Genomic DNA, 15,080 nt, shown 5'->3' with positions numbered 1-15,080 from the left:
TTTAGACACCCAGGGAAATTTAAATGTGAGCTGGATATTAAATGATATAAAGTTTAGGAAATTATTGTTAATTTTCGTAGGGGTGATAAGATATTGTGTGAATATAATTGGCATGTATATAGGATAATGTCCTATTTTAAGAGATTCTTGCTGAAGCATTTAAGGGTCAAGAGCCATGATACTTAAAACTTACAGTGAAGTGGTTCACTAAAAAAGACAGATAATAGATAGATAGATAGATAGATGACAGATAAAACAAACATGACAAATGTTAACAATTAATTAACTTAGGTGTGATTATATGGACAGTCATTATACTATCACATTTTTTATGTTTGAAATTTTTCACAATAAAAGCTTGAATAAACATTTGCAAAGGATTGGGGAAACACATACGTTCATACACTTTAGTGGAATTTAAATTTTGAAAAGGCACTTAAGAGTGTGATTTTGCAGTACTTATTACAATGAAAAAGGGGGGAATTCACGATGACCCGGTGATTCCCATTCGCAATATCTACCCTAGAGAAATCCCTGCTCAATTACACAAGGAGGCATAAGCTAAGACTTTCACTGAAGCACTGTTTGCAATAGAAAAACACTGTAAACAACTTAAATGTCCATTGATAAGGGAGTAATTACATAAATTGAGATATATTCATAATATGCCACACTATGCAGTAATTTATTGTAAATGAACGAGGTACATGACAAGATCTTCAAGACAACGTAGGGTAAAAAAGCAAGTTGCAGAATGATATGTACTACCCAGCATTTGTACAAAAAGTCCGTGCATAAAATAATCCTCTATATTTGCATAGGTCCCTATATATGCATGTAAACATAGAGATAAAGGTCTTAAAATACACACACCAAATGGATGACACTGTCAATTTAGGGAGGGAGCGGGGAGTGAGATTGAGTGTGATAATACCACATATGAGACCAAAACCCAACCCAATGTAAGGAAAGGAGAGGAATGGGCAGAAAGGAGTTCAAGGGACATGAAGGACAATGAATTATGGTTTAAGTCTCTAAAGATTGACAACAAACCTACAGATGAAGGATTTATTTAAACAAGTATTTTCTCTCATGTGGTATAGCAAGAAGTGGGATAGCAGGAGGCACAGAAGATTTTATCTACTTGACTTTTTTGTTCAAGGTCTCCTCTAGTTCCTCCCAATTTGGCTGACACATCGCCCTTCTTCTGGGGACTGGTCTTAGCTCACCAGCAGCTGGCGTGCAGGCCGGCCATGCTTACAAGAGAAAGGGGATTTTGCTCCCCAACCATTCTTCTGTTCCAGGAGCATAGATTCTCATTCAGGAGGCCCAGTCTCCTGCAGCAGCCCTGCCTGAGGAGGTGGTACTGCCTTGGATGCTTCCCGAGTTTTCCTCTGACCTAAATGGGACTGCGAATACATCAAAAGTATTTTGACAAACAATACAGCAGTGACTTGACTGAAAGAGAAAGAGAACAAGGGAAACAGAGAATGGAAGCAAAGGGGAGAAAGGAGAAGAAAGTGGGGCGGGGGGGGGCGGGAGAGCAGAGAAAGGGAAAAGTGGGGAAGGAAGAGATGAATGTGAAGAGTGGGGTCATATGCCAGGTCTGCTCACGATAGTCTCATGAAGTGGAGGACACTTCTGTGGGCTCCGGTCATCTTAGCAGCTTCTGTAAGATTCCTTGGTCTGCTCAGAACATTCAAGTTTTGCAGGCTGATGTTCATTCCCTAGCCTGGTGAGGGTTCGATTCAGGATGTGAGGCGTGGATGTGCAGGTGGTCGTCTGGTCGGCATTGATGTGGATCCTGGTCTGGACGGGGATGACCTAGCGCTGTGCGGAGAGTAGGCACGGCCCTGTTCTAGTCAGTGTCCTGAGTGGTTTCACGGGCCTGTTTGGGGTAGAGAGTCATTGTTGGGGGAGAGGGGTTTGAGAATTGATTCTGTTTAGCAGGTCCCTCGAATTGTTGGAGACGGTGTTACGGATCTTAGTTTCATCAAATTCAGCCTGATGGTCTGTGAAGAGGTGGTAGGGGAGCCGTGGTAGGGGCTGACACCTATGTCCCAGGTAGACTCTGGTCTAATCATAGGTTGCCTCAGGTTCTGAGGACTGGTACCGGCTATGTGGACCTGGTCTTCTCCGACATTTCCTCATGCTGGAGCTGTGCACTGGCCAGATCACGGGTTGTCCAGAGAACAGGGGCAGTAGTGAGCGGCAGGTCAAGCCAATAAACGAAGAGGAGGCGTGGTTATAACCTGCCACATGGTGTGGGGAGATTGACAAGTATCTGGAGGGCTGCTTCATGAAGAGCTTGGTTGGGGTGAGGTCTGCTCAAGGGTGGTCTCAAGGAAAACGGTACATATAAGTATGGGGAGTGATGGTGTGGGCCAGTAGCTGGTGTGCACTGCAAACCTACGTTAGAGTCCTCGCTGGTTTGGAAGAGATTTGCCTAATGGCATGTGTACCTAGGTAGTGAGCCTCAGATTCTGCATGGGCACTGGCCAGTCAGTACACACACTGGAACAGGATGCTGAAGCAAGCATTATGCCTCAGTTGCGAGATTCTGAGGAGGTCCAGGACTCCTTAGGGAGGGTCTAGCGAAACCGGGATGATGGTGGGATGCACAAGGGGAAGGGGGGGAATGGTTTAGGGAAGTAGGTATTTATCAATAAGTAGGGAAGAATTTCAATATTTTAAAACCTATTATGGCCACACTCATGTATTCTGGATGAATATTGGTCCCAGTTTTAGGGTTACTTGTTCTAAGCAAGAGTTGTCTGATGGTGTGAGGCATTTTGAGTAGTGGCAGGCGGCTGCCTCATAGTTTGTGGGGAAACAGAGAGGGCAGGCCAAATCGGGGCCTTTTTTGGAAGCCCTAATTACTGAAAAGATTTTAGATGACCTTCCTTGTCTTTATCATTCAAATGGAAATCATTCTAAACCATATAAAGGTGTAAAAAAAAATCCAACAAAGTTCTGATTTTTCTTATCACGATTATTTCATCTTTTAATGTCGAATTACCAACTCCTGAACAAGTTATTTGGCTGGTGCCCCTGCACTGCTGTGCCCTAAGCACATATTAGAAAGTTGTTCCGCTGGGCATATGGTGAGATGTGAACCCTGGTCTGGGAGAGGGCTGCCTTACTGGGAGCAAAACGGCAGCATAAGCCCTGGTGAAGGTGAGGGCTGGCGAGGTCAGCTTCACAGTAGACCCAGCAATGGGAGCCTCTGGTCTGGCTGTCCTGTGTGAAGTGGTGGCTGGGTGCTCAAGATTGACCTCAGGATGTTCAGAGTGGTGGCATGGCGAGGGATCGTGTAAGGCTGCCTTCACTGCATTGGAAAGTTCAGTGAGAGCTCCAATCCGAGCGAGGCTTGCCTCACAGAGTTAAGATGGGTTAAGTAGGCCACGGAGGTCATTGTCAAGGCTGCATCACTGTAGGATACAGTCCGGCGGAGAGCAGACTCGCCTCAGCATGTATCACAGCCAAGACGTGACCTCAGAAAGCTCGCTCTTACTCCACGCAGCTAGGGTATGGCTCCTCATGTAAGTGAGAGCTGCCTGAGGGTGTCCGGAGTGTGGGTGAGTGCCAGGAGGGCTGCTTTGGGGTATGCACCGTGGTGGTGTCGACCTTGGTCTGAGAAGGTACTGTGTGGGGTTATCCCGATCAGTGGATGAGGCCCCTTGAAGGAATGTGTCAAGGGAAAAAGAAAGGGCTCTGGGATGGACGGGGCCTGCCCAGCATGGTATGGCACAGTTGTGAGGGTCTTAGGTGGGGCGAGAGTTACCCCACTGTACGTAGCTTGGTCTGAGGGTCTACTTGTTGATAAGATCCTGCCTAATAGTATGTAGTGTGTCGAAAGTGCCTGAACCTTGAATGGATATTTGAGGGTATTATATCCAGACAATTACAACACACAGGGAACCAGTATTCTGAAAGGGCTGCCAATTGGTGACTGTGCAATGGCTTATACGCCATCATTTAATATCTGTACAGATAAAGAAATAGAGACAAGCTGACCGTTCTTCTGAACCTGTTCCTGCAATCCTAGCCCTATAATCTGGAAGACATTGGGCCTCCAATTCTCCATGTGCACTGGAAGACACTGGTAGCTACCGGCCAAAGAGCACTGAGAACCTCAAGCTTTAGAACCTGTTGGGGTGCCGACTCTCTCACCCAATCCTGAGTCAGTGGTGGAAGCTCATTCCTCAACCAGGCACAGCTCTTCCCATCAAGGATTCTGGAAGCCTACACCTCTCTGTATTCTAATCTCAGATCCCTCCTGGAAGTAGACATATAGGAAAGCCCTGCCTCCGATACTCTTCACCTCACTTACACATGGGGCACATTCCCTGAATATGTTTTATATCTCAGAAGAACATACGTGAACCTAATTCAATTGTGCCTATGAGATACATGAGCTGTACATCTGTCACAAGTTTCCACAGTAAAAGCCACCACTGTCTATTCACAGCTTAATGACATTTATAACATGGCCTACTGTTTAAAAAAAGTATGAAATAGATCACAATATCCTTGTCTTTTGAGCTTTTCTGACATAGGTAAAGGGGTGTGGCCATGTTAAATCCCTTCTTCCGTGAAAGAAGCCAAACGTTTACAAAATCATCCACTTCCATTGCCACTGCCTCAGCTTAAGACTTTATAAAATTGGTACTTACGTAAAAGAGTCTAAGGAAGGAAGCACACCTATTGCAGTGCATCGGTTAACAGAAGTCAGAGAGCTTGGCTTCAAATCCCGTCTCTAGCACTCAGTAGCTATGTGACCCAGGAACATTTATTCACCGCTCTTAAGTCTCGGCTTCATCATCTAAAAACTAGTGACAGTATTAATTGTACCTGCCCCGTGGGAATCATTGTGAGGACTAAATGAAGTGGTGAGATAATGTGCTTAAGAGGATTAAGGTATCTGGCACATAGTTTACAATACATGTTAGCTGCCATTATTATAAGATAGAGGGTCTAAAAAAAAAAGAAATTATTGACCATTAATCTGTATTCTCTGTAAGACAAGACAAACAAAACGTTCAAGCTACACGGCTACATAAAACCTTTTCTGGAGACCCTCTGGCTCACGTTCCAGTGTTTTGTTGTCTTAAATAACTCATTCTCCTGTGTTGATGACCTATAGATTGTTCAAGACCTCTGACTCTTGCCTGCTCCTTCAGTTCTTGCCTGTTCACCAATAAGGGATCTAACTTAATGCTAATTTCTCTTCCTCAGCAATTTCTGGAGATGGTGGGAGAATCTGGGAGGAGGGTTGAGAGGGTGTGACTCTGGTTTCTGAAGTAGGCAGCACAAGGAGCTAGGCTCAGCCTTGACCAGGGGAGCGGGAGAGATGGTACCTCCTGCCCCCAGCACCCTCCTCCCAGGCAAATGGAAGCACTGTTCATAGACACGGGCTTGCTTGTCTTCCAAGCTTCCCAGTGTCTTATTTTACAGTGACCTCGGAGCTGCTGAGAGCAGATTCACCATCTGTGTGTTTTGGGAAGGCCAACCATTGCCTTGAACTGAGAGCTCCACCTCGGGGCCAATTTGAGACTTGGTCTCTAATGAGATGTCTTCCTGTCTAGTACTTATCATGGCTCTAGTGACAGGCTGAGAAGTGCTTAATCATTTCACTTACATGTAAATCTTCGCCCTCCATGGGCTTCTTTAGTTCTTTTCCTTCTTCCAGGCAGTTAAAATTGCTTACACATGTACGCGCATGCACGCCCATGAACACGCACATTGCCCATAAGGACTGCACCCACTGATGCCACACTAAGCAGAGATCAGCACGAAACTGGAAACCCAAGTTATTAGAAGCTCAGACCGCGGCAGCAACCTAGTGACAGGGGGACGAAAACGGGGGGCTTATGACGCTTATCAGCTCAAGAGGAAAAAAAATCTCAAAACGTTCAACATGGAATACTAGGTTTAGAGAAAAACAAAAAAAGGGAGGAAATGGGCCCAAGACCATCTTTTAAAAGCAATCTCTGTGGGGTTTTGGCTTATTGCCTGGAATGTTACAGCAATTAAATTCTTCCAGTAATAGCTAGGGAAAGGTTTCCACTAGACAAACTGAGTTTATCAATACTAGTCTAAGATTCGGGATTGATATTCAAATCTATTTTCATTCATCCTCATATTCAATACATATTTATTGTGCACTCGCTATGTGCCAGGCACCCTTCTAGGCCCTGAGGAGACAGAGGTGAACAAGCCACACAGAGTCACGGCTCCAATGGAGCATGCTTCTTGCTTTCAATGGGGGTGGAATCCTTTTCCAGAATCCAAATTCAGACTGTCTTGTCTTATTCAGAAGGTGATAGCCCACTCTGACCACCCAAACCCACCCGTCTCTTTCTGCTCAAATCCAAGGCCCAAAGCCCAGGACAAAGTTGTAAGTTTCATTTCCTGCAGCAACTGAGAGCCTTGGGCCACTTGTCATTCCGTCCTCTGAGTCCCTACTTTACAGCGTTCTCCTCTACCCACTCCCCCGACCCCGCCACCAGGTTTGCCTTGTGGGGTTTAGACACTGACATAGGACAAATAAGCCCTTCAAGTGAAACAAAACCGTCATTGTCAAGTCCATATTAGGGACCCTTATTATATACTCTCCACACAAGCCCTGACACTGGCTGGTGCCAATCTGCCAAGGGAAGCAGAACAATCAGTCTCTGATAAGCTCTTGGCTCCTAGCAGGGTTTCAGGATGAAGCCCCGCATGGAGGATGAGGCCTTGCTTACTGGCAAAGGGAGAGGCTAGGATTAACAGTCTGAGATTGTTGCCAACAGCTCCTTCTGAGCTGAGGGGCTGGGCCTAGAGGTCTGAGGACCTCATGCCCGCTCTGCTAGTAACTCAGATGAGTGAGCTCCTTCATCGTGCCAAGCCACATGCTGGCAGTGAATACAAATTATGACAGTGCTTCGACTGACAACATTAGCCAGACTTACAAAAAGCTCTGCGTGTCTGGATGAGATTGTTGATGCTGCATTGTCTCTGGTGCTTAAGGGATCAGAGTGCGCACTTGTAGTAGGAAAGCAAAATACTGGTGATGACTTTATAGGCAGGCTTTTTCCCCAACAGATCTCAGTCATTCCAAGGCACTCTCCATTGCTTATCTTGACATCCGCCCCTGTGAGTAGTAAGGAGCCTATGTTATGAGGCTGATGTCAGGAAGGATGACAAGGACTCCTCACCGCCCACACTTAGGGCCCCCTGCCTGGGAAAGAATCCACAGGATTGTTCAAGGGAGGGGGCGAACTGTAGGGAAGAGGCTGGGGGAATTGGAGATTATTCTAATCTACACTTTCTAGTTGTATTTCCTGGGAGCTACTAGATGTGATAAACAGATCCCTTGGAATGAGGATTTCCTATATCCTTCAGCTGCTTTGTATTCCTGAAGGGTCCCACAGCCATTACTTTAAACTCTCATCTCTATGCTGATGAGATCCTCAACCTCTCTCTCCTCCTCCCTGCAGGATTCTAGGCCCACACTGAAAGGCTCTGCCAGAAACCTCAGGGGATGAGTAAAACTCAGCATGTTCTAAACCAGACCTGTCATCCTTCCTTCCCACCCACCAGCAATTCTTCCCCCAAACTTTCTGCTTTATTTTCATGGCAAGAAACTATAGAATTATCATTTATCTCTTTCTTCCACTCCCATAACTTCCAGATAGCAAGTTCTACCGATCTATTCCTCCACTTCTATTTTTGATGAATGGATAATTATTTATTGTGTAATTGACCTGGGGTCCCAGTTTTGATACTCTGTAATAGAAACAGTGACCTAAGAAGTCTTCCAGTGTTTACAGTATTAAATACACTGAAATGAAATCTGGGTGGGTTTGGTCTAATACTGATTTTTTTTCCCATTTTGCTTCCTACTGCCACCAATTTAATTAAAGGCTTTACTGCCTATTGTCTGTATTACTGCAGTAACCACTCTGCTGCCAAGTAATTCATTCAACATGAATTCAGTATATATTTATTATATGTCTACTACATGCCAGGTACTGTTCCAGGCATGGAGGATACCAGGGAAAGTAGGACAGATAAAGGTTCCTGCTCTCATGGAGCTTACATTCTAGTTCTGTGCATGGGAGGTGGGGAGTAAATAGTTCAAGAACAAGATAAGTTGAAGAAAAGAAAACAGGTTGATGTATTAGAAGGTGATAGCAAGGAAGGAAGGCTACTTTAGGTGGTCAAGAAAGGCCTTTCTGAGAAGGTGACATTTATGCTGAGTCCCCAATGACAAGAAGGTGTCTATCACATGTAAATAATTAGAACAGCATTCCAAGAAGAAAGAAGAATTGGTGCAGAGGCCCTAATGGACTTGTTCACAAAACAGAAAACACAGTGAGACTGAAATACAGTGAGCAAGAGGGAATAGGGCACAAGCTGGGGTTGAAGAATCATGCAGGTGCCAAATCCTGTAGGGCTCTTGTACACCACAGGAAAAAGTTTGGATTTTGTTCTAAGTGCAAATGAGAAACTACTAGACGGTCTCAAGCAGATGAGTGATGATCTGACTTATATTTTTAAAAGCTCACTGTAGAGGCTCTGTGGAGAATTAATGATAGGCCCTATAATAATAATAATTATATAATAATAATAATATAGAGGAGAAAAGGTAGAATTGGGAAGACCAGGTAGGAGATATTACAGTGGTCTAGGCAAGAGATGATGATGGCTCGGACCAAGATGAGAGCGATGGAGGTAGAACAGATGGATTTTTAATATTTTTTGGAGGTAGAGTCAATAGAATTTATTTTTTTTAAATAAATTTATTTTTTATTTTTGGCTGCATTGGCTCTTTGTTGCTGCGCACGGGCTCTCTCTAGTTGCGGCGAGCGGGGGCTACTGTCCGTTGCGGTGTGCAGGCTTCTCATTGCGGTGGCTTCTCTTGTTGCGGAGCACGGGCTCTAGGTATACAGGCTTCAGTAGTTGTGGCACTCAGGCTCAGTAGTTGTGGCTCGCCGGCTCTAGAGCACAGGCTCAGTAGTTGTGGTGCACAGGCTTAGTTACTCCACGGCATGTGGGATCTTCCAAGACCAGGGCTCGAACCCATGTCCCCTGCTTTGGCAGGCGGATTCTCAACCACTGCGCCACCAAGGAAGCCCCAATAGAATTTATTGATGAACAGATGAATAGAATGTGTTGGGTGAGAGAAAGTAGGGTCAAGAATGAGGTTAGGGCTTCCCTGGTGGCACAGTGGTTGAGAGTCTGCCTGCCGATGCAGGGGACACGGGTTCATGCCCCTGTCCGGGAAGATCCCACATGCCGCAGAGCGGCTAGGCCCGTGAGCCATGGCCGCTGAGCCTGCACGTCCGGAGCCTGTGCTCCACAACGGGAGAGGCCACAGCAGTGAGAGGCCCGCGTACCACAAAAAAAAAAAAAAAAAGAATGAGGCTAAAGGGAATTCCCTGATGGTCCAGTGGTTAGGACTCTGGGCTTTCACTGCTGAGGGCACGGGTTCAATCCCTGGTCGGGGAACTAAGATCCCACAAGCTGCGTGGTGTGGCCAAAAAAAAAAAAAAGAATGAGGCTTAAGCTTTAGTCTTGGACAAATGGTACCATTTACTTAGGGAAGCCTGAAGTAGGAACAATTTGTTGGTGGGGGTGAGGGGTACATGGATCCAGGGCGTTTTGGGAGCCATGATAAGTTTGAGATGCTATTAGACCTCTAAGTAGAGATTTAAGTAGATAGTAGGATATATGAATCTAAAGTTCAATGGAGAGCTGAGAACTGAAGATATAAATGTGAGCGTCATCAGTATGTAGACTTTTAAAACTATGAAACTGGATAAAATCATTGTAAGAGAGCACTGACATTGTAAGAGAGGAATAGAAGACTTAGAGCTAAGCTGTGGGGTGTTCCAACATTTTGAGGTTAGGTAGAGAAGAAATAGTCAGCAAAGGAGGCTGAGAAGAAATGGCTAGAGAGATATGAGGAAAACTGGAAAGTATGGAGTTGGAGAAATCAAGAGAAGAGACTGTGGCAGAAAGAGGATGGAAAAATGACCACTGGATGTGACTCCGAGGAGGTCAATGGTGACCCTAACAAGAGTATTGACCATAACATCCTGGGGGTAGAAGCCTGTCTAGAGAAAGCTGAGAAGAGAATGATAAGTGAGGAAGTGGAAACAAGAATATAGATAGCTTTTTCTTTTACTTTCTTGGAAGTTTTGCTATTAGGACGGTACAGCAATGGGTACGAAGCTGGAAGGGAGTGTGAAGTTAGAGAAGGTTTTCATTCTTTTTTTTTTTTTAAAGCAGTAGGTTAACACTGCATATCTGTGGAGAGAGAAAGATTGAGGATGCAGAAGAGAAAGATACCATTCCAAGAGAGAAGTCCTTGAGGTGACCAGAGGAGATGGCACTTCCTGGACCCTGCTGTCAGAGTGTCTTCCAAAAGGGCAGTTTCGATGATGCAATTCCTCCTTTGCAATTCCTTTGCAATTGCTCCAAAATTGCCCATGGCTCCCTACTGCCTACTAAATAAACCTAACTTTTTAGCCTGGCAGTTAAGCCCAGCCACCACCAAAACTTCCAGCCTTGTTATCCTTCAGCAAGTCCCCATGTGTATCCCACATGAAAGCCAACATAAGCTACTCACTGGTACCTTCATACTCTGTGTGTGTTCTCACCTCCACGGCTTTGCTGGTGCCCTTTGCCCTCAGTTCTGCCTGTTGAAAGCCTCATGCTTCAGTGCCTTCCCTGATGCTCCAACAAGAAACAATCCCTCCTTCTCCTGGTGCCTATAGCACTCTGCAATTCTTAAGGCCTGTAGAAAAGACTACAACCATTAGCATTTATATAGTTTCAGCTTATAAGGTTATGTGTATGTTCTTAATTAAGACTAATAGTTAACACCGTCCTGTCCTATAACATGTTGAGTTTGAGTATGTGTCTCTCCTTAACGATCAAATATCTCTCTGAGATCAGGGAACACCTCATGCCACAGATGACAAAAAGTAGGCATTTACTAACTGTAGAGTGTGAAATGACATCACATCTACCTCTATACACAGGTGTATCTCACTTAATGCAGTCAACCTGTTTCTGAAAGTTAAGCATCTTGAATTTCTGTAAGTGAATCCCTTATGGCATTCATCTCAGAGGCTGTCAGCTTAAAGAGGCCTGTCTCTTATCGTGGTGTTCAGATTGAAACGTATAGAAATATCACATCACTATGTTGTGTAACAGGCACTGACATAGTGTTGTAGGTCAAATAAACAAACTCATAGAAAAAGAGATGAGATTTGTGGTTAACCAGAGGCAGGGGCTGGGGGAGGGGAAATTGGACGAAGGCAGAATTGTGCTGCCACAATTCTTCTCAAGTATCAATAGAAATATTGTGCTCAAAATGTCAGAAAATATAACTGTTGAAAATAAAAATAAAACATAATCCCGGAAACCTGGCAGTATCTGCCAATAACACACTGGAAAGCGTTAGCAGCGTGGTTCTGCTTTTAACTCGTGTCAAGCCACCTTAGCACTTCCAAATTGACGTTCAAGGTAATTTCCTATACATTTTGGGCACTTTGCCCATTGCTTCCCCTTGTTGGCCTCTTTCCAGACACCTGTGCCTGATTATACCTGCATCTGATGAGGATCCTTGGGAAGAAGAGCTAACAGCATCTAAGATCTAAAATGGAAGTCAATTTCATTGTGGAGGGGAGGAAAGGAGAAAAGAGCTGAGGAAGTCTGTGGCTGGGGTTTCTGTCCACTAGGCTTCCCTTGCAGAGGCTGTGTCTTTCACTGCAAGCTTTCACGTCATATGTCCTAGCTTGAATTTCCATCTTCTAGACATTTCTGAGTCTCCTATGCCAGCCCCCACCCTCCTCCCAAAAGGCTCATGTTCACAATCTCCATGATCCAGCTTAGGTGGGCAATGCCAAAATGGCAGCTTTCCTTGGAGTTTCTGTTCCACTAACCTGCAAAACACATTCTACGATCACATTCTTGTAGTCACAGATGACAGCACAGATGGAAAAATTAACACTTATGTGTAAAAGCACTGTAGAACTCTGGTATGTACATTCTCCAAAGCTGCACCTGAGGGACTGCTACTACAGGGTGGGAGATGATGATAGATGGGAGTAGCCAATAAGGTAACCATGTATTTGCTAGTGAGCACCTATCTCCCTATTTCTAAGGCAACATCCAGGGAGTGACCAGGGTACCTGGACAGAAAAGAAAAGAAAGGACCATGAACCTTGATACCACTGCTTTTGAAAAGTTGCCAACTCTCTTTCTAGGGGTTCCTGCACAAAGCAGGGTGGTTAAAGACCAAATGAAGAAAGCAGGTCTTGTCCTTGGGGGATATGCTATTAGCAGCCATTGAGACAAAGAAGAAGGAAAATCAGGAGCAACCAAAGCCATCCTCCCAGGATTTGTCAAGAGTAGGGGGTAGCAAAAAAAAAAAAAAGAAAAGGAAAGAAAAGAAATAGAAAGTATCTATTGTATTACGTTGGATTATGTGTCCATTCTAAAATGTTCTAACAGGAGAATACATTATAATATAATAAATTAATCTTTAAATGTTAAAAAAAGAGTAGAGGGTAACACATTGGGGAATAATACTCCTCCGTTGTTTTGTAATGTGATGGTGACACAGTAGTAGAGTGTAAGAGATACATGGTGGATGCCTGGATTCTCCTTCAAACTCAGTCACTATTTTACTGTGTGGCTCCAGGCAAGCAAGTAGAAAGTTCCTCATCCAAAAAACAGACATAATTTAGCCTCCCAGACTACCTATCTACTTCAAAGCATCATGACGTAATTGCATGCAACATACTTTGGTTTCTTATAATGGTTAAAGCCACGAAAAATCTCTGGATAAATATGTTTTTTAAAATTGGCATAAAATCAATAAAAAACCACATTATTTATGAACTATCAGAAAGAGAAATTAAGAAAACAATCCCATTTAAAATTTCATCAAAAAAGAATAAAATACCTAAGAATAAATTTAACCAAGGAGATGAAAGACATGTACACTGAAAATGATAAATCATTGAGGAAAGAAATTGAAGAAGAAACAAATAAATGGAAATAGATCCTACGCTCATGGGTTGGAAGAATTAATATTGTTAAAACGTCTATACTACCCAAAGCGATCTACAGATTCAATGCAATTGCTATCACAATTCCAATGGCATTTTCCACAGAAATAGAACAAATATTCCTAAAATTTGTATGGAACCACAAAAGACTCAGATAGCCCAAGCAATCTTGAGAAAGAACAAAGTTGGAAATATCATGCTCTCTGATTTCAAAATATATTATAAAGTTATAGTAATGAAAACTGTATGGCATTATTATAAGGACAGACACACAGATCAATGGAACAGAAGAAGGAGCCCAGAAATAAACTCATGCATATACGGTCAATAAACTTCTGACAGAAGAGCCAAATATATACAGTGGGGAAAGGACAGTCTCTTCAATAAATAGTGTTGAGAAAATTGGACAGCCACATGCAAAAGAATGAAACTGGACCACTATCTTACATAATACACAAAATTTAGCTCAAAATGGATTAAAGACTTGAATATAACATCTGAAACCATAAAACTCCTAGAAGAATACACAGGCAGTAAGCTCCTTGACATAGGTCTCATATCATCTTTGATGATTTTTTTTAATCTGACACAAAAAGCAATAATAAACAAATGGGACTACCCCAAACAAAAAATTTCTGCACAGCAAAGAAAACCATCAGCAAAATGAATAGGCAACCTACCAAATGGGAGAAAATATTTGCAAATCATATATCTGATAAGGGGTTAATAATCAAAATATATAAAGAACTCATACAACTCAACAGCAAACAAAACAAAAAAACCCCCAAAACAATCCAATTAAAAGTGGGCAGAAGATCTGAATATACATTTTTCCAAAGAAGACATACAGATGGCCAACAGGTATATTAAAAGATGCTCAACGTCAGTAATCATTGGGGAAATACAAATCAAAACCATGATGAGATATCACCTCTCACCTGTTAGGATGGCTATTATGAAAAAGGCAATAAATAACAAGTGTTGGCCAGGATATGAAGTAAAAGGAAGTGCACTGTTGGTGGGAATGTAAATTGGTTCAGCCACTATGGAAAACAGTATGTGGGTTCCTCAAAAAATTAAAAATAGAACTACCATATGATCCAGCAATTTCACCTCTGCGTATTTATCTGAAGAAAAAGAAAACAGTAAATCAAAAAAGATATACGCACCCCCATGTTCACTGCAGCATTATTTACAATAGCCAAAATACAGAAGGAGATATGGAAGATACACACACACAAACACACACACACACACACACACACACACACACACACACAGGAATATTATTTAGTCATAAAAAGGAACAAAATTTTGCCACTTGCAGCAACATGGATAGACTTGAGGGTATTATGCTGAATGGAATAAGTCAGACAGAGAAAGACAAATACTGGCTGATTTCACTTCTATGTGGAATCTAAAACAAAAAACAAAACAACCCAAGCTTATAGATACAGAGAACAGATTGGTGGTTGCCAGGGGCAGGGGCTGGGGGTGGGTAAAATGGTGAAGGCGGTCCAAAAGTACAAACTTCCAGTTATAAAATAAGTCATGGAGATGTAATGTACAGCATGGTGACTATAGTTAATAATACTGTATTGCATATTTGCTCTCTTAGCAAAGTTGCAAAGAGTAAAAGTTCTCAGAAGAAAAAGAATCTGTGACTATGTATGATGACGACTTACTGTGGTTATTGTTTTTCAATATATACAAACATCGAATCATTAATGTTGAACACTTGAAATTAACATAATGTTACATGTCAATTACACCCCAATGAAAATAATAAATAAAACTAATGATATTGGTTAAAAGAAAGAAATTATGGTTAATGGGATGAGAGGAAAGGAATGTATAGTAGTGGTCAATAAAATATTATACACGTAGAAAAAAAAGAACTAACAAGGTAGTGAGTATTATGGGACAAGACTGACGTGATAATGGGAACCTAGAAAGTTGAGTAAGCATGGAGGTAGCTCCTTTTGCCCTAAGGGCATTTTCCAATGCTAG

Source organism: Monodon monoceros, unplaced genomic scaffold (genome assembly GCF_005190385.1).
Source record: "Monodon monoceros isolate NGI ecotype Baffin Bay Population unplaced genomic scaffold, NGI_Narwhal_1 Super_Scaffold_22, whole genome shotgun sequence".
NCBI lineage: Eukaryota > Metazoa > Chordata > Mammalia > Artiodactyla > Monodontidae > Monodon > Monodon monoceros.
The sequence above is the reverse complement of the archived record's forward strand: the minus strand, read 5'-3'. Positions refer to the sequence as shown.